A 20,125-nucleotide genomic window follows, 5' to 3' on the forward strand; every position below is an offset into this window, starting at 1 on the left:
ACAAAATATAACACTAACCATTTTCTATGATTTCCAATTCATTTGAATCAATAGAAAAATTGACAAAGTGTATGTATTACAAAATAAAGTATCGGTTGGAAGAATCGCTCAATGGAAAACATTAATGTATTCCAATTGTTTGAATATCATGAATATATCATATGTTGTATTACTTAATATTTATGTGAAATTTCATTATGTAACATTGGTATGCAATATTGGTTTCCAATATTGTTTGTGTCAACTATTAAAAGGTTTAATTTCTTTTATTAGAATGAATTCACCTCATTGTTATTAATCTTGAACTTACTGTATTTGAAGAGAAAGCAATTGCTATTAATAACGAAGAAAAGAAGGCGAGTCAATTAAAAAACAATACTTTAAGCATCTTTTTATGCGTATGTCACTTATAGAGGTTCAAATGGAGATGTAACAAGTAACCATACCAGCAGCGATGTGCAAATCTACCTTATAGATGCGATTACAGTCTATCTTTTAATAAATGCCATATAAAAGACTATTTTAATATATATTGCATATAACTTTTTAATAATAATTTGTACTCAAAATGTAATTCATCATGATCTATTACACTAACTATTATCAACTTAATAGCATAAATTATTACACTAATTAAGTGTGGTTTTTTGTTGTACATGTCACCTGATTTAATCTATAATTTTCTGATTAACAATTTTAGATGTCCTTTACTCGAAAATATTTACAATATCTATTGAGAGGAATGAAGTTTTAGAATCACCATTGCACATTTGATAAATTGTTTCCAATTTCCTCTTCTTGAATGTGAGTGGTAGTGAATGTGAATCAGCATATACGGATTTATACCAAACGAATGACATCAGTTATGAAACTACAAACAAATACACTAAAAAACTTTATCCAAATTTTTCTCAGAAATATCCTTCCAAAATTATTTGACATTGTCAAACATTAAATATATGTGTAAAAGTTCAAACTATATTATCCTCGTAATGAGGAACTAGTCTCTTGTGCTTTATCCACATTGTCTCCGAAGCTAACAAGTTAATGCCTTTTACATTTCTATAATAATAATGAATATTAAAAGGAAAAATATTCGGGTAACAAGTAATTGTATAATAATCAATACTTTCACATTCACCTGTCATTTGACCGGGAGAAACAACTGAAAGCAACACTAGGAAGACTCAGCAGAATTTTACCAATTTAACTTTTGTCATGTTAAAAAGAAATGGTTGGAAATAAGTAGATTTTAATTTTAAACACAATCTAACCCCTATTTTGTGTTGAATATAGAGATGCTGGTAAAACCTACCTAACAATTTCTTGGTACTATAATTCACAAGCTTTCTTTAAAAACATATTGGATTGATTAAAGAGGTAAAGCTCATTAGAGATACTTGCTAATCAGATGGCAACTTAGGTTTCAAGGAATTTTGTCTGACAACTATGGTTCCACTGCTGCCAGCCACGTTGGATACCAATGGTTAAAAAATCAGATAATCAAAGCAGAAAGATCATCTGGCATCTTTCATTAATAATCATAATCGTTATAGCCGTATCCATCATCCTCAGGGAAATATGTATCTGCAATATTATCCGTAGACAACCCACTTTGATACATCTCCCCCATATCATCTTCAAATTCATCCACTGATCCCATCTCATCGTCTTTTTTGTGCTCAAATGACTGTGAGTTGTCATGATTATCTAGGGGCGGATCAAATCGTGCTTTCTTTTCTTTTTTGGGATCATCCGTTTTTTCCTGTTTGATATATTAGAAACAAAGTTAGATTCAAGAAATTCAATGTCTTGATTTAAAGAATAGCATAGGTTAATTGTCAGAAGACATCTTTCCAAATTTGTCTTTTGAACATGTTGACACGAAGAAGTAACTCAAGAATGAAAACAGGCAGATAAGAAAAAGCATGTAGGCCTGATTGGACAGGATTTTCAATAAACAAGTATAGGAGAAAAATATTGAAGTAAACTTCTCTTACAAACAAAAACTGACTTTTTAACAAGTCAAAATTAGGTTTTATAGAAGCCAAAATCATTAGCTTACCTAAAAAGATGATTTTACAGTATGCATAAGCTAATTTTAAACATAATTCATTTCACTTTTGTATTTCTTCTTTTGTCAATGTCTACTGAGAAGTTTATCAAAATCATGTTTTAATACGTAATATTTTCGGGTGCTAGTGGCACTTAAAGCGTGTCAATATGAAGCAAATAAGTTCTAGAGAGAAGTACCAGTTCATTAAATAATTCACCCAGGCGATCAAAATTGACTTTAGATTTCAGACTCTGCAATTGCTACACAAGCAAACAAGTAGTTTAGTTATATATAAACAATTTCAGAAGATATTAAGTTGATAATTAAAAAAACTGAGTCAAATATATTGCTCAAGGATTTTATAAATAAAGCTGCATGCACATAATAAAACAAACTAAACTATTAAGGATTGACACATTCTCTACTGAAAAGATACACAACAAAAGCCCTAAATCCAAATGCTCAATGAGCACGACATACAAGGTCAAAGCAACAGTGAGTACTCCAACACTACTCAATGCTTCGAAAGACCTTGCTTTTTTCTTTCCTATCATATCTTCTTTTTTAGGTTTTTACCCCTAAAGTTTTTATACTTGACTACACGTGGAAACAAGAAATAATTTATTGATAGCGATCATATGAATTACATTCCGGATGCCTCATTTTAAAACAATCAATCCCTCCATAATAAAGAAACAATATTTAAAGATATTTTATCCTAATAATGAGATTTTGAAGATATTTTTATCCTAAAAAACTGTAATTTACAAAACTCCCCTTTGTATCGGATATATGCATATAGTTACCTATTGCTTTTTTACAAATATACAATGGAAATGGGCTGTAACTATATAGAGAAAATGCATGTTTATTGTTGAATAGATAAATACCCTTTTTTTATTAGACATTTGGCCGAAGGCCTCTGCAGCAGATTGAGCTGGCCCCATATTTTTTGCCTCATTGGCTCGTCTCTGTTTCATTTCCTGAAATAGTGTATTTAACAAACCCAATATAAGCTTGAAGTCTTGCAGCATGAATCGTACAGTGTAAACAAAAAACAATGCATAACTATTGGATCCACTCTACACCCATTAAAATGTATATTGATAAGCATACTCGATTTGAAAGTAAAACAATTACAAAAATATTTGCAAATCACAAATTGAATCAATTCATCTGCCAAACTCACTAACTTCGTAATGCGGCTGCTTTAAATTTCCCAATGCATCTCAGGCTTCCATTTCATTAGTCTCTTAGTTTATATACAAGTAAATAGGTGATTTTAACTAATGCATATAGTCATAACCTTCTTATTTACTCTTTCTATTCCGAGAGAAATTTACCCAAACTAGGTCATACTATACAATTCCAAGACCAGAAATTCTTAGTATCTCAATAATCTAATCTCTTTCGATATATGAATCGGGTCCAACTCAACAAAGTACACTCATACGGCAGGAGAATCAGGCCTGTGGGTGTTAGAAATCAAATTCTCCCTTCATCAGACCTTGGACCTCTAAACAACAAATAGCATCTCATTCCTGACATTAGGACTGCAGCAATGACAACCTCTCACTAAACAAGAACAGAAATTGCAAACATCAAATAAATGCACACCAACATCGGGAAGCTGATAGAACATCCAATTAATGGCTCGATTTTGTCAACAATAGGGGAAAAAGAGCTTAAGTTCCAACAAAAACAATTCTAGATCTTGCAGCTCCTCAGAGACCCGGGATAGAGTCCCCTTTTCAAACGACAATTCAAATAATGCATATAAACCTGCAACCTTGAAAACATGGCTGAGGGTAAATTTGTTGCCTTCCCCCTTCTAAATTAAACCTTCCAGACCATGGAACTCTCTGGAGAAAGTTTTACATGTAAAATCAATACAGTGTCTTTCCTAGTATTCTTAGTAGTGTCCATGCTTCCCCGATTCAAATTTAGACAAACTAATTTTTCAGTGGTAATGATCACTTTCCCAAAATTTTATATGATAGCTTACTCATTCCAAACTAAGGCCAAAACATGCGAAACATACTAATACTATCACTCAATTGTAACACTAGGACAATTATGTAACTTATTATAGGTGATCAATCTAACCGATGAATTTTGAGAAATCCATTGTTCATGAACATCAAATATCAAATAAACTCACTACTGATAAGCCAAAATCTATAAGCAATAGTTTTTAAGAAAATCATGTTTTATGTTCATTAAACATCGAATGAAGTAACAAAGCATATATTAAAATCAAACTGATATGACACTTCTTGACATGGTTTGTGTAATGAGAGATAAAAATCTAACTATATTTCATGGATTTTTTTTATCTCAAGTTAATTGTGGTACAATTTAATAGTAAGAACGTATCAAAAAAATATTCAGAAAGAACCTTTCTGGATTTTGCCACAGCTTCAGAAGCAGATGCAGCGAGCTCTCTTGCTGCAAGTAAATCCTCTGAACAGTTTTCAAAATTTGCCTCAAAAGCTTTCTTATTAGCAGCTGCAAGTGCTTCCTTGGCTGCCTGCTCCTGAAAGTAACATAAAACTTGAGTGAGATCCAGTGCAGATTAAGCTTCCAAATAAAGTGAAACAGAAAACCAAGGACAAGAAGTACAAGTAACAGCACCCACTCCTGAATGACTTCAAATCATGATACAGAGTGAAAAGAAACTAAAACAAATTTATCTAGCACAACTAGAAGCAAAAAATAGTAGATACCATTTCTTTACCTCAAGATACTCCCGATTTGCTGCTTCCCACAGTATCTTCTTGATCTTCCTCTCCTTCTCATCATGAATGTATAAATCAACGTCTTCATCATCAATATCAGATAAAGTTTCTGATTCATCTTCTCTAAATGAATCATCATATTCACCGTCTTTAATGGACTCATGCGCCACATTAGCCCCTAAAAGCATTTTTGTGCAAATAGTAATGAATACAGAGGAAATCTAACATGCTAGCAGAGTGAATGAAATAAGAGCACCCACCAATACCTTCTGGCACAGGCAAATCTTCTCTATGGCTCTTAAACTGATCATTTGATGCATTCGCCAACTGACCAAAAGTACCAGAAAATAATAAAGATTTAGAAGTCGTGCATGCATATGGGTCACATCTAAAATTTATGAGCCAATGAGCCAAGTTGTTTGCAAAAACATACAGTTGTCTGGAAATTGGAATTAGTTTCAGATGACCATATGTCTGGATCACTGCTTGAAGAATGGTTTCATATAAGATAAAGAACTAAATGAGAGTTAAAGTTTCTACATGGCCACATTTTTGTTAATGCTTCTCTTCTCAGGAGTATTCTTGCTAATGAGGGGTTACAATATCATGATATCAACTAGACAGTGTGCGAACATGCACAAATAAAAATTACTATTTTGCTGGATATCTATCGCATCTCCTACTCTTCTGATGGATGCATCAGGTACAAGTAGAATAGTAATTTGATTTGATCAGTACTATTTAAGGAACTTAAAGTATGGGTTTGGTGTTCCGTTATGATATTTGGCACCAGTATGTTTTTGTCTCTGGAGTGATTTTGTGGACATAGATTCTCTTTTCTCTTCAAAGATGAAACTCAACTTTTAAGAAAATATTATGAATGTATAGACCTTATTTAGTTCATGAATCGTTAAACTTTTCCAATTATATCAATTCTTTTAGAAATTTAACTATGAGGCAATACAAATAATTTTGCTTCTTTCTGTACAAGCAAGCCCTAGTGAATATTATGAATCTTTTAATGCAAAAATTAAATCAGAGAAAAGGAAAAATTAAAAAGAATACCTGTAAATAAAAAGCAAACTACCACACACAATACCAAGTCAAGGAAAACTTACATCACATGCTTCATCAACACTCTCTTTGAGAAGTGCCCTTTTCTCTCTTTCCCTCTCAGCACGCTGGAATGCAGGAGGATCCGAACCACCACCAAGTCCACCGGAAAGCTTATCTAACTGTGAGCATATCAATCAATTCAATAGTCAATGCCAAAAGGCAATGTAGCTTAGAAAGGAAACCATCTTGATGATGAAGAAAGTACTCACGTCCTTATAGCATTCTTCACACAATCCAAGTGCAAAATGGGAAGCCCCACTGTCCTTGTGCTCACATAGTAGATCTTTGGAAGTAACCCCTTTCAATTCACCTTCTGGCATTACTGTTGGATTTTTTTCTTGCTCTTTTGCCAATGTATCCAACTCCTCAACCTATAACCACAAAAGGTTCATGAAAAATGTTTACTCACTGTCAAATCTAAGATAGTGAATTCAACCACTGGTCTTAAAACACATCAGTATCGTAATAGACCATGTCATTAAAAGGAAGTAGAAACATACTGTCAAGCTAGAACATTTCGTATTCTCAAATTCAACCAATCGTTTGGTCAATGTTGCTTCACATACATGGACGATTCTAAGCTGCATTGAAAATTAGAAAATCAACGGACATCCAATATAAAAAAAAAAATATTAAGGCTCAACTAATATCCTTGAAAGTTAGATGAATAGTCAAGTGAAGCAACAATTACATCAGCAAATGTGTAACTAGTATATACAGAAGATTGTGAAATATGTCACTGCTATTATGGCAATTCTCTTCAAGAATAGATATTCTTAATCATAACTAGGATATAAAATGTAATACTAAAATCAAAGGAAAACTTGACTTGAGAAAAAAAGGAATTAGAATAAATTTGAGAGTGGATTTCCCTCTCTTAGGATCACATTTATAATAACTTTGTATACATCAGATACAATGTATGAGAAGAAAGAGAAGAGAATATGAAAAGATATATCTTGGAACTAAGTACAACACAAAGCAAACAACACCTATACAATAAATCCTGCTTAAGACTATTTACTCTAACAATTTGTATGACTTTTACAATTATACCAGACACATATGATACAAAAGGATAAATCAACCGTAGCACAAATAATAGGAATTGTTGTAAGCTTGGTAGATGGCTCCAATACTTTAGGATACTTCATCGACACTTATCAATGAAGTATCTAATCTATAAAGCAGTAATACTTTTATGATCACAATAAAGTATAATTTTTTTATTTTGACACTGTTCAATACATTTGATTTTAATTTGAGTTCATACAATAGCAATCATATATTTATTATGTTTTTAAGAATTTTTATACATTTTTAAATATGCATATATCACATATCATATCTTATTATTTTAAAAATAAGCTTATCGCCATGTCAAATACGTATTGTATCCATGCATCGACATGAGTCAAAAGAATTATATCAACTTCCACCACTAATCTTCTCTAAAATTGTCTCTTGATTGACTCTTGTCGTTTAGGAAAACACGTTGCTTGTATTTGTAGTCATGTAGCCAATAAAAGTGCTTAACATTTGTGCTTTGGTTCACATTTAGGGTCCAAGTTGCTTTCTTTCAACTTTACGCTACTATTATTTTGTCACTTTCATGGATGATAGGCAAGGGAAAAAGGAGTGTCTTGAAGGTACACTATAGGAAGAAAAATAAAAACAAAAGCAGTTAACTAGTTAACAAGTAGCTATTATCTGATATGAGATGTATTAGATATATTATCTTTATCTTTTATCTTTAATTAGTTTCATATTATTTTTTATTTGTATTTTGGACTTAATCCATATTTCTTCTATTATAAATAGAACACCCTATGTTTATATTCAACACAGAGATTAATCTCATACCTAGCTTTTACCATATTCAACAAGATGAATACCTTTTGTGAAAGTCTATATATTGTCATGTCAGGAGAGTTAGAGGACTTTTTTTTAATTGATGTTTGTGATAGGGAGAACATTGTAAATAATAACAATGAAACATATATCAAAAGGGAGACGAAAGAGCATCTCTAATCAAGCATGCCAATGAATTTCAAAACAGAAATCAATAAATTATGAATAAATTTATTGATTATCTTCAACACTTATGAGGAACTGTATATCTTGTAAAAACAATACCCAGAAAGCGACATATGACAATAATAATAAAAAATAAGTTACAAGGTAGGAAAATTTATCATTACTTACAATATCGGGTTTAGAGCATTTAATTCCATGTGCAAAAGCAGAAATGTATAATGCCGCACCACATAGACCACTAGGTTTCCTCCCTGTCTGTTTTCTAGCATTAGCAATTCAACATTCTCGTAATAAAAAAAGTTTATACTTCACACATCCCAAATTAAGGCTTCCTTTGTCCAAACTAAAAACATAACTAAGAACAATGCTAGAACAAGGTTAAGATACCTGCATCCAGTCTCGTTTCATACTTGCAACAATGCTCAGAGCAGTATCAGAGACCGCCTTACTCCCTCGCTTAATCAAATCTACATGACATGACATTAAGCTATTATTTCTCCTCGGTCAAAGAAAATAAACTGGATAAAATTTAAAATAAAAAATACATTAAACCAAACCAGGTTAACTTTTGCCAAAAGAAAGATGAATATATTTTTACACTAAAAGATACAAGTTTGATAATCTGAATTACTTATACTTTTATTAACAGAAGAAAAAAAAACATATAAAATATGGAAGGAAATTCTCATTCCATATCACAGGAATTTAATTTCATATTCAAATAAACATAAACCAGCAAATAATTCCCTTCTATATTCTCAATTTATTTATTGCAGTATCATAGGTCCAGAGGAATCTTTGAAGGTTAGAATATGAGAAAGGAACAAGAATAAAGTCTTGCAAGTGAACACTATCAAAGAATACAAAGGAGAGTATTTATTTGCTAACAATCATAAAGCTTAAAATGCTTTAGCGGGAAGTACATCATTACAGGGTGTGTGGGATTCGTGCATCATACACCAAAAATGCATTTAATCTTCATCCCTACTAATGTCCAAAAGTCGCACCACTCATTATAATTAGAGAGATAGTCTCCACTAGGTCTATAAAGAGTTCTCATTGTCTAAATTCTCTCTAAACGATTTGTTTTCTCTCTCTCTCTTAAAATTCACCACACACAACCAACAAAACGTTTTAGTTATCCGCTTATACAAACTGAGCTGAAAAGAAAACACTCACTTTTAGCATATCTATGAATAAAAAGACTAGGATCAATAGGCTTTTGAACAATTGGGTGCTCTCCAAGCCTCAGCACTTCACAAAGCTGCAAGAAAACTGATCCTAGAGCATAACTGCACATCGAATACGTGAATAGAAGCAAAGCAACAATCAGAAACACAAAAAACAGGGATACATTGACAAAACATTAACAAAAATATGGGAGAAATATAACCAGTAGACTCCAATAACAAAGAAAACCATACTCACACATCTATTCTTAAATAATTTGAAAAATCAATAAGAAGGTACGGCTTGTTGTTGTGCCTGCAAGAAAAGGAAAAACAATTTCAGCACAAAAAAGAAAATGCTGCAATACGACCAGTATATCATTATGCTAAATCAAAGGTGAAAAGTACAATCCATTGAACTCATTGCTCTTCAACCACAGTCGTAGAGCACTATTCTCAACCAATTAAATGCTCATAAACAAACATCATTAATACAGTATAGAACTCATGCCCAAATAGAACTCATACCGAAATGCAATATAGAGACAAGCAGCCTGTACTTGCTCTGATTTACGTCCACGAGTGAAGTTTTGCCCAAGCGCTATCTTCAATAGGAAAAGTCAAGGATTAGTTAAATGAAAAAAATTATTTTTCAAAAGTGTATCAAAAAATAAAAGCAAGTTTAAAATGAGTTTGGTCGAAAATGTGACATACTTTATAAAAGGCCAGTGCTTGGTCAGCCATATGTTCATCCTGAACTCCAAGGCCAGAACTTAGAAATTTAATCTCTTCATAAGCTGTGAACTCAAAAAGAAATTGGCACATAGGAATACAAATAATTACAAGCATGAAATTATTAACAGTAATCAAACTCATCATCATATAACACATAAGCACTAAGAAAAACTATCCAAATTTCTCTTCTAGACATGGTTTTCCCAAAAGGGTCCACAATCAATTGATTGCATTGGCTGTGTGAACATAAAAAATACTAGATTTTCTTATCATTGAATAAATATTAAACATTAAATTAAAATTTATTACTGCAACTTTGAAAGGATTGAGGAGCAACCAGAAGAAGATAGCAGAACTGGACAGATTTAGGACAAACATAGTAATATGTTTGATAATTCGCCAATTTGAGATGCAGTATTTTATGCAAATCAGAGGATTAGTTAATCAAAATACAGCGTGAGACACTGAGATTTAAGAAAGGCATACTTCTATCTAAAGTCCTTTGACGTGATTCGGAGAAGTCGCTTTGAACTGTTCTTACATAATTACCTGATAATTTACTCTACAGACACAAATCAGGAATCCATGAGAAACAAAAACAAGCGTAGAATTACAGGTAAAACAATTGCTCGTGGTTAAAAAAATTAAACTTGAATATCCCAGAAACTGCAGTTCTACTACTTGTATGATTAATGTCTTCAATGATGCTCTCCATTGATTGAAGAAGCAAATAATGGATGCACCACAACAATATTTTTGGCACGTTTGAGAAAAGTGCTACATGTGACCTTATGAGAGTTAAGATCCTCTACTTTTCCTTAAGATAACGACAGGGTCACACTCTGCAATAGAAAAAAAAAAAAAAAAAGACACTTGCAGGTTTGGAATATAGAACTGCACGGCGGGATCCACCTGCTTTTCCTTTCTCTCACAAACCATACTTGCAGTCAAACTTAAAAATCAAGCAATCTAAATCCCTATCAGTTCTTAATAAAAATAGCTCAAGCCTCGTTCTCTGTAACATGATGTTGTAATTTAAGTGGGTCAATCGTAAAATTGTCTGCCCAAAAAACCGCAATAGCCTGTCCCGCTTCAATTACCTGCCCTGCCGCATTCTTGACAAATGTAGGCTCCTCAGTAAAAAAGTAATCTTCCAACACCTTCCCACAGATTAGACAACATCTGAGAAGCAAAATTAATAAAAGAAAATAAACATTTAATAACACCGGAGGTTTCCTCTACACATTCCTAGATCAATAATTAAATTAAATAAAATATACAGTTCCAAATTCAATATGCATAGCATAATGCACAAATTTTACTAGAAAAACGAAATTCCGAGAATTAGTGTGAAAGCACCAAAGATACTCACAAGAAACCATCATCCATTCTCTCCCCAGCTACATTTTGGCACAGTGACTGCAGTACACCATTGTGGTTGATACAGATCTGCAAAGTCAGTGAGATGAAGGCATTGAAAATGATAGTAAAACTGAAGAGAAATAAGAGGGAGTTGAAATGTTTTAGAGGATTGGAATAAAAGTTGAATTCAATAAGGGTTTATCATTTAGGGGGAAAGGTAGCAAAATCTGCCAAATAAATAAATTAGTAATTAAAAGTTAAATAATTAAAATAATCAAAAATTACCTCACTCGTAATGTCCAAAAGTAAAGTTACAAATTAGTACTCCTTAAAAAGCTTTTTGAGTCTAGTTTCTAATAAAAAAGAACTTCATCAAAATAAAAAGTCTTAGACTCCAGGAAATTGTAACACGAGTCATGCACACACATGAGCCCACTCATCTATCACCAGGCAAACTCAAATTTGTTGGGGGCAATAATACAAACATTAGCATATAAGGTTTTCTTCAAAAATTCTAAAATTTAATAATAAAACCAAATTTAAATAAATTCTTATTCATTCTACTATAATTTCCTCACCAAAATAACACACCACAATTAATCATGTAATATTATAGATCACACAAATAAATAAATTACTAAAATCAATAAATATTTTATTTATTACAGGTTCTACAAAAGGTAGCAAAATCTGCCAAATAAATAAATTAGTAATTAAAAGTTAAAGAATTAAAATAATAAAAAATTACCTCACTCGTAAATCAGTTGATAGAAACTATTCTATCTAAATCAGAGATTTTAATCAACGAGTGGAAACTGTTTTAATTTAATTACGTCCTAATCCTGGAGAGTATAGCATGTTGTATGATTACTTCATTAATGCAACAAAAGGAAGAAGTAAAGAGTTTTAGGCTTTCTTATGCTCTAATTCAAAGTCATTTTTCACCAGCCCAACTTCATTCCTACCAAATATTATCTGAGCATGCAATGATTGTGTTTCAGGTCCAAATTTTATTTATATGACAAATTGCAATGTTATGGTGATGATAGTGAGTACCGTACCCGACACGATACGATTCTCCTCCACGATACGAATCGCTTGAAAACTATAATCCGAATCGCATGAATCGCTCCGAATCACCCCGAATCGTGGCTTGAATCGCAGCATCCATGGACAGTGTTGTTAAAATTGAATAAGATCGCACGTCGCACTCACCAGCGATTACCGCCCTCGCTGTCACCGGCGCTCGCCGCCCTCGCAGAGACTGGCGCTCGCGGACCCTCGCAATCCCTTGTGCTCACTGCCCTCGCTGTCACCGGCGCTCACCGCCCTCGCAGACACTGGCACTCGCGGACCCTTGCAATCCCTTGTGCTCACTGCCCTCGCAGTCGCCGGCGAACGATCGCCGCCCTCACAGTCGCCGGCAGTTACACTTTGTTTTCTGATCTGCTACTTTTTGTTTTCCTGGCAGCTTTCCTGTTCCTGTTTTGCTTGTGGTTCTGTGTTACAGAGTGAATTAGGAATTGCTGTTTTATACTGAAAATATTTTTATTTGTTATACAATGAATTTTACGGTTTAGTGAATTTTAATATTTAAAATTTATTATTATTTAGTAGACATTTTTATCTTCTATATTATTTTTAATGATACACATTTTATGAATATAGTTTGTTATCATCTATATTATATATATTTATTGGTGAAAACACACGTGTGTCCATTTTATCTTATAATAATAAATAAAAATAATTATTTTAATTATTATTAAATAAAAAGCATTATTAAATTTACAACAAATGTATTCTCAAAAATAATTATTATTATAAAAAAATTACAAAATTTTAAGAATAAAATTATTAATAAAATAATTTATATTGATATGGAAGTGATAAAAAAACATTTTTTTATAGATTCCAATATTAATGGAATCCAAAATATAAGTTATTATTACTCTTAACTTTTATTATTAAACTAATCTTATATTTTGAATATTAAATTAATTTAGTTACTGTACAACCACTTTCTTTTTAATATGGTTGCTATTATTAATATTTTATCGGCTGTATATTAAGTTTATTATGTGTTCGTTTTAGGTATTGTACTGTTAACATGTATTTGTGAGGACGGATTTTAAACTGATTTCATATTTGTTTGAAATGATTAGCGAGCGATTGAAAGTGAAGAAAAGCGAAATAAGTGAATTTTTCAATCTTTGATGATATGCACGGATTTGAAATGATTCATGATCAAATGTCTATGTTACCTCATATTACCCCTGCTTTCATGGATTCAGCTGATATTCACCCTGTATCGGGAGCATCCAAGTAAGCAAGTGATGTAAAAGTAATCACTTCTATCAAATTAATTTTTTTATATATAAACATAAAATCTTTATAAAAACAAACATTTTGTTAATTAAGTCATACTTTATAAATTAGGGTATTTTTCAACACTCTTAAATACCATTCATTCATATATGGGACAAGGTCAGAGTCACTTTCTATTTTTGTTTTCATTTTATTTCGTATTGACTTAATCATACGTTTCATGTAGAAAAATAAGATAATAAACATAATGCTAATAATAATAAAAATAATAATAATGCAATTTTTTTTCATGTTAAAAATTAATTTTTATTTTTTTCTCTTCTTATAATAATTTTTACAATTATATATAATATTAACAATTACAATTTTATATTAATTTTATTACTATGGATATTTTGGTAATTTTCAATTTCTACCAATTAAACTAATTTTTTAAATCTGTCACATCAATCAAATCCTACACTAATTCTCACAAACTTTACTTTCAAATCCATTCTCAATTACCCACAAATCCACTCAAAAAAACAACAAAAAAATTACCCTCAAATCAACTCAAATTCATTCAAATCATCTCCCCCAAATCATCTCTCTCAAATTCCTACAAAAGAATAAAGCCTAAGTGTTACTTTTCTTTAGGTGTTGTAAATCCGTGGAGATTTTGTATGAGATTTGTATCAGTGCACATGATTAGTCTCAAGGCTCATATGGTTCGGCTTATGTTGTGGCCTATTTGAACATAAAGCTGTTGATGTTAAATTCAGTTACCAAGGGGGATTTTGTTTATTGATGAACAGTTGTAAACATGTCAGTGACGTGGAGATACAAAGGAGAGCTTATTTTTCCGTAATCTGAATTGTAAGAGTCATTAAACATTTAGACGTCCATGAGACCAGTATTTGATATTAAACTTTTTCCTTTTCTTCTGTGCAAACAAACTACTACATAAATACCCCTAACATATACGGGAAGTTTTTTCCTAGTGATACTTATACATCTAACTAATAAGACAAATTCATCCAAAAAATGTTGGAATGGAATGATGGAAACAATCAAAAAGACTAAATATGATAACCCTATAGAGATTCTATCTACAATTCCCAGTTCCCAAAATGACAATTTTGAATTTAAAACCAAAAGCTTTAGAATGTGCATCTCTTTCTTTTCATCTGCGTATGTTCTTTGACATTATGCTTCCAGTATAGACAACTGAGGTATTCCTAATTGAGCTTAACAACTAACTATGGTTCCAGCTTCTATTTAGACAGTCTTATAAAAACTTGAAACTGCCACAGTTCCGTAGGTGTTCAATACATGATTAAGATATGTTTTAATAATGACTCTGATATATCGTGTTAAAAAAATAAATCTTTTAAGTCTAGTTCAAATCTACAAAATCCTTTGACTTCTATAACACAATAAACAACTTCACTTCTCTGAAGTGTTAATTGCAATCGTACTTACAAACTTGTACCTCATGATAACTACGTATTATGATTAGGGATGTCAACAGGTCGGATTAGACATGGATAGTGTCTACCCGCAACCGCCGGATAAAATTGTATCCCGCTACCCGACTCGCTATCCGTCGGGTACCCGTTTAAAAAATACCTGCGGGTATTTTAAAACCTACCAATACTCGCAAAAAATAAAAAAAAAATATTTAATACATTTTTAAAATAAAATACAATATATATATATTATATATATATATATATATATATTATATATATATATATATATATATAATATAGGCTTAATAGCCTATTTTGTCCCCAGTTTTGCTCAATTGTGTCATTTTGGTCATTGATTTTAAAAAAGTGTCAACTTGGTCCTCGCTTATTAAATTTTGCATCAAAATCGTCCCTTCAGTTAAATAGAAACAAACGGCGTTAAGGATTGATGACCTGACAGAAAACATGACATTTTGTAGATATATTTATGCTGACGTGTCAGAGAATGAGTGTAGAGATGGAATTTAGGAGTGCACTTTGTATTTTCTAGGTCAGGCCCAAACCCTCTTTTCTCTAGGGTTTCTTTCTATCTTTTTCAAAAACGAAGGTCTCTTCTCCACCTTCATCAGCGACAACTCTGTCCTCCGCATGACGCCCCCGTGCCTTCCTTTGGCCGACCAAAACTGTCGCCAGCGGCACCGATCGTCGATAACGGCACCGATCGTCGATAACGGCACCGATCGTTGATAGCGACACCTCAACCACACTCAAGAACACAACCAGCGTCGTCCAGCAACCATAGTGAATCGCATCACCTCCATTGACACACCACCGCGAGCAATCTCAGACCACCGAGAATTCTTTCTATCTTCCATCAACCACCCAAATCGCGACAATAGAGAGAACCCGAGAAAGTTCATCTTCTCCTCCATTCTCCACCGTGAAAACTCCAATCTCCTCCACGCCATCTCCATCATCCTTTGTGTCTTGACATGCATCAACCTCAATCCAATAAACAACAACCCATATACAAAACCCAGATCACGCCTCCACCTCGCGAGTTTCGTCCATTCCAAAACCACCAGATTCATCACGAATTCAGTACTTCTCCTTCGAAACTTGCAAGGAAATGCGACCAGCCCCAAAACCCCAATCGAAAAGAGCCCTAAAACCCCAATCGAAAAGAGCCCCAAATTGTAGAACCCTAATCACGTAGAAACCATCCCCACCGCGAGCATCTTCATCGCGCATCAACATCATGCCTCCTCAGACCTGCAAAGCAAGTAAATCAAACCAGAACAGTCATGGATAAATCGCAATGCAGCCTTGCGCAACCCACTGAATTGAGCATTGTGAGGGTAGTGGGAAAAAACAGCAGGGTAGATTCGAGGTCTCTTGAAATTTTGGAAATTAGGGTTGGTGAGGGCGTAAGAAAGAGGGGTCTGGGGTGGAGGTGGTGATAGGGTGGGGGAGGCAGAGCGGGGCAGATATTCGGTAGAAGAGTGGGACGCCATTGCCGATTATCCATGGCTAACTACAACACTCTTTTTGGAAGAAGAAGAAGGTTTGATTTGAGGAGTGAGACGTCATTTCTAACTGTCACATTAATTATAATTAAAAGTAATTAAAAGAAAAACATTAATCCAAATTAATTATAATTAAAGGAAATACTAAACACGTCACCACGCATACAATTTAAAAATGTCACGTTTTTTGTCACATCATCAATCCTTAAAGCCGTTTGTTTCTATCTAACGAAAATGACCATTTTGATGCAAAATTTAATAAGTGAAGGCCAAATTGACACTTTTTTAAAACCAGGGACCAAATTGACACTTTTTTAAAACTAGGGACCAAATTGACACTTTTTTAAAACCAGGAACCAAATTGACAAAACCGAACAAAACTGAGGACAAAAGAGGCTATTAAGCCTATAATATAATATAAATTAAATTAAATATAAATTAAAATTTAACTTTAATTAAATTTAACCTAATAAAATATAATTTTATTTTATTTTTAATTAAATTTAATTGAAAAATATATAAATTTCTTTTTTGCGGGCAATGGGTACCCGCGGGGCAGGTAGTATACTACCCGTACCCGGCCCGTTTAGAAGCATTACCCGTTACCCGCGGGTAGTAAATATCCGCAGATAGTTACTACCAGCCACGGATTTGACCAGCGGATACTCGTGCCCGCAGGTAAAATTGTCATCCCTAATTATGATGAATCCAATAAAAAAAACAACACTATGTTCAACTCTTTTGATTCTCAGACTTTTGTGAATAATATAAACAAAAAGTTTTTTAAGCATTATCTCTTCCTAGTTATCCGTAACGGGGAACTTGAACAGTTCCAACTTGGTGGATCAAATTGCTTCAGTATAATGTAGCACCTCGCTTCCTATGCAAGACTACACAAAGCACATAAAACAAAGAATAATAAAAAGCAGAACCACACCAATTTAATCACGGTTTAATCCCTCGGATGGTCCTCATGTTTGTATGGGAATCTCAGTTAGGTCCTCATATTTCCAACTGTCTCAATTGGGTCATAATATTTGTAAAATTGAGCCAATTGGGTCCAAATATTTGAAAATTTGAGTCAACTAAGTCCGGTCCGTTAAATCTTCACAGACGGCGTTAAATGAAGCTGACGTGTTGCATGTTGATCTCAAAGTGTTTGATTACGTGGAATTTTTATTTAATTTAAGCCATTATGACATGGCAAAGGGTTTTACTAATTTTTCGATTAGGAATTTACTTATCTTCAAATTATGCCAAAAACTGAATCAGTCCAACGGTCCACCATCGCTGCCACCACCGGTAGTCACCATTTTCACCATTACGCCTAAACCCTCTTCAACCCCAATCTCCAATCAGTCCTTGCATCATCCAAACACAACTTCGAACCACCAAATATCATATCCCTTCCTCAGATGAACAATCCCAAATATCCCCAATCGTAGTGATAAGCCGGAGGACGAAAACCATAGTCCCCGTAGAGACATTGCCGCTGAGACGCCCACTGGCCCAAAAGATCAACTCCAAAACGCAGCTACCTATGCTAAAGACAACCGGCTCCATCATGTCGGTGGCGACACTCAAATCGTCGCGGTCCACCGCTCCATCTCCTTCTCCGCCCTCATTCCGCGTCGGCTCCCAATTCTTCACCCTCACGTGCCGCCACACTCGCCTCGTCGTTAAGGACTGAACCCTCTAGAGGAAATTCAAGATCCCCTGTTACCGCAACGACAAATACTACCTCGAGGAGCATTACTTTCCCACGCTCTTGTCCATGGCAGATCCTGATGGCTGCCCCAAATACACACTCACCAGAATTAATTGGACCGACATCGTCAACGGTCGGTCACCCTTATACTTACTGTCATCTTCAAGAATTGAAATTTCAAGCAAGGTACTTTTTTTTCTTTCCTCGTGTTATTTTATTTTATTTTATTATAGTCAAAATGATTGGAGGGTGGGTGTTTCCATCTTCAGCTTTATATATTGGAATCTGGGTTTTGATGCTTGTGTTATGTGTTTTTCTCTGGATGATGATATTTCTAGGGGTTTAAAGTTCGGAATTACTTTTTTTGAATTTTCAATGCACAAAATGAAGGAGGAAGAATTTAACCAGAATCAGCTTGATCGATTATGTCATTGACCTCATTTGGAGACTCACTATTGCATCTCCCTCCCAACAACTCTAATTTCAGACAACCCCATCAAATAGATATAAATCGACTCCAAAAAGCGTCGGCTTTTCTGACTCAAAAAAACCACAAATCCCTTTTGTTTTCTTTTGTGTTTGGCATCCAGGTTCTGACAAGGAAAACCCACTTAAGTCATTGTTCCCAAAAAGTTAAGAACAAAGTGAAAGGCCCCAGCAGAAGTCTCTACTCTGCACAACTCGCAGGGTCGAAGGAAAATCAAGCAAACAACCTCTGCCGCCCAGAACGAGAAGAAAAAATGATGGAGAATAGCATTGGTAGCTGCGTTTTGGAGACAGTGGAGGATAATGAAGACTCTGAATCCCTAATTAAATCTTGTGCCATGTCATAAATTATTCACCTAAAAAAAGTTACATAATATAATACTGTCTCATTAGCATTTTAAATATGCACCACATCAGCTCAAGTTAACACCGTCTCAAGTTAACACCGTCTCGAACAACTTAACGGATAAGGTAAAATTGGCTCAATTTTACAAATATTATAACCCAATTGAGATGGTTGAAAATATGAGAACCTAACTAAGATTCCTATAGAAACATGAGGACCAAGGGTTTAAACCTTTAATCATTATCAGGAAGGGAGAATCGCGACAAAACACGTCGAATTGGAGCCGTTCAAAAACTTGAAGGAAAATTGAGTGAGTGAGGGTTCATGACACTAGTAAGCTTTAAACTGCGGTCACAGTCTCGTTACACTCCTTAAATTGTCACAAATTATAGACAAATCCAACAGACGCAACCACAATTGCGATCGCGTTGTGGTCGCGAACACTACAAAAGTTAGAAATTGTACCGATAATCGCAGTCGCACACACATTCTAAGAACCTCGGGAACTATAAGAACTTCTAATTTATTATTGGTCGGGAATTTCATTCAATAAATAAACAAACACACAACGAGAAGAGAGGGAAAAAAACGGACCTGTTTGAGGCAGCCTTCGGCTATTCCGGTGGAGGTCTAGGCAGCGGTTTGCGGTGCAGTGGCGGAGTACGATGAGGTAACCGGAACAGAATCGAATAAGAAAACAAGAGACGTTAAAGGTAAGAGAGGAGAGAAGAGTGAATGGGATGAACAGAGAGAGAAAGGATTGCGAAGGTTTAATCCTGATACACACGATCAAAACTGAGCGCGAGAAGGGCGCACACACGTTTTATTATAAAAGTCAAAATGTAAGTTACTGCTGTCAAAATTTAGCGACTAAACAAAACCCTAATATTATTCTTAAATTAGATAAATTGCATACTCTTCAGTAAGTCGTGTCGTTTTGATGCAGTGACAATTTTTTTCAATAATTAATAAAACTATATCGTAAACTCAATCTCGGTGATAATAATTAAACTAACATATATGGATAAAATAATCAACAGTTCGTTAGAAAAGATAATATACATCAT

The 20,125-nt window shown here is 33.8% G+C and overlaps 1 pseudogene across 1 annotated transcript; it reads right to left on the minus strand.

Annotated features, from left to right (window-relative positions):
* Positions 1–1,078: 1,078 nt before the first annotated feature.
* LOC148200904 (transcription factor IIIB 60 kDa subunit-like) lies at positions 1,079–19,854 on the minus strand (annotated as a pseudogene). Its single transcript, XR_015785769.1, has 20 exons — positions 19,653–19,854; positions 12,275–12,712; positions 11,224–11,300; positions 10,952–11,033; positions 10,338–10,413; positions 9,831–9,913; positions 9,645–9,721; positions 9,376–9,432; positions 9,127–9,239; positions 8,335–8,414; positions 8,116–8,202; positions 6,411–6,491; positions 6,120–6,281; positions 5,913–6,029; positions 5,061–5,121; positions 4,794–4,972; positions 4,455–4,592; positions 2,947–3,039; positions 2,254–2,316; positions 1,079–1,765 (listed from the first exon to the last, which is right to left on the minus strand). The product of XR_015785769.1 is annotated as a transcription factor IIIB 60 kDa subunit-like (transcript).
* Positions 19,855–20,125: the final 271 nt, after the last annotated feature.

This window comes from Vigna umbellata, chromosome 4, assembly GCF_029865625.1.
Source record: "Vigna umbellata cultivar VRB3 chromosome 4, Vumbellata_1.0, whole genome shotgun sequence".
NCBI lineage: Eukaryota > Viridiplantae > Streptophyta > Magnoliopsida > Fabales > Fabaceae > Vigna > Vigna umbellata.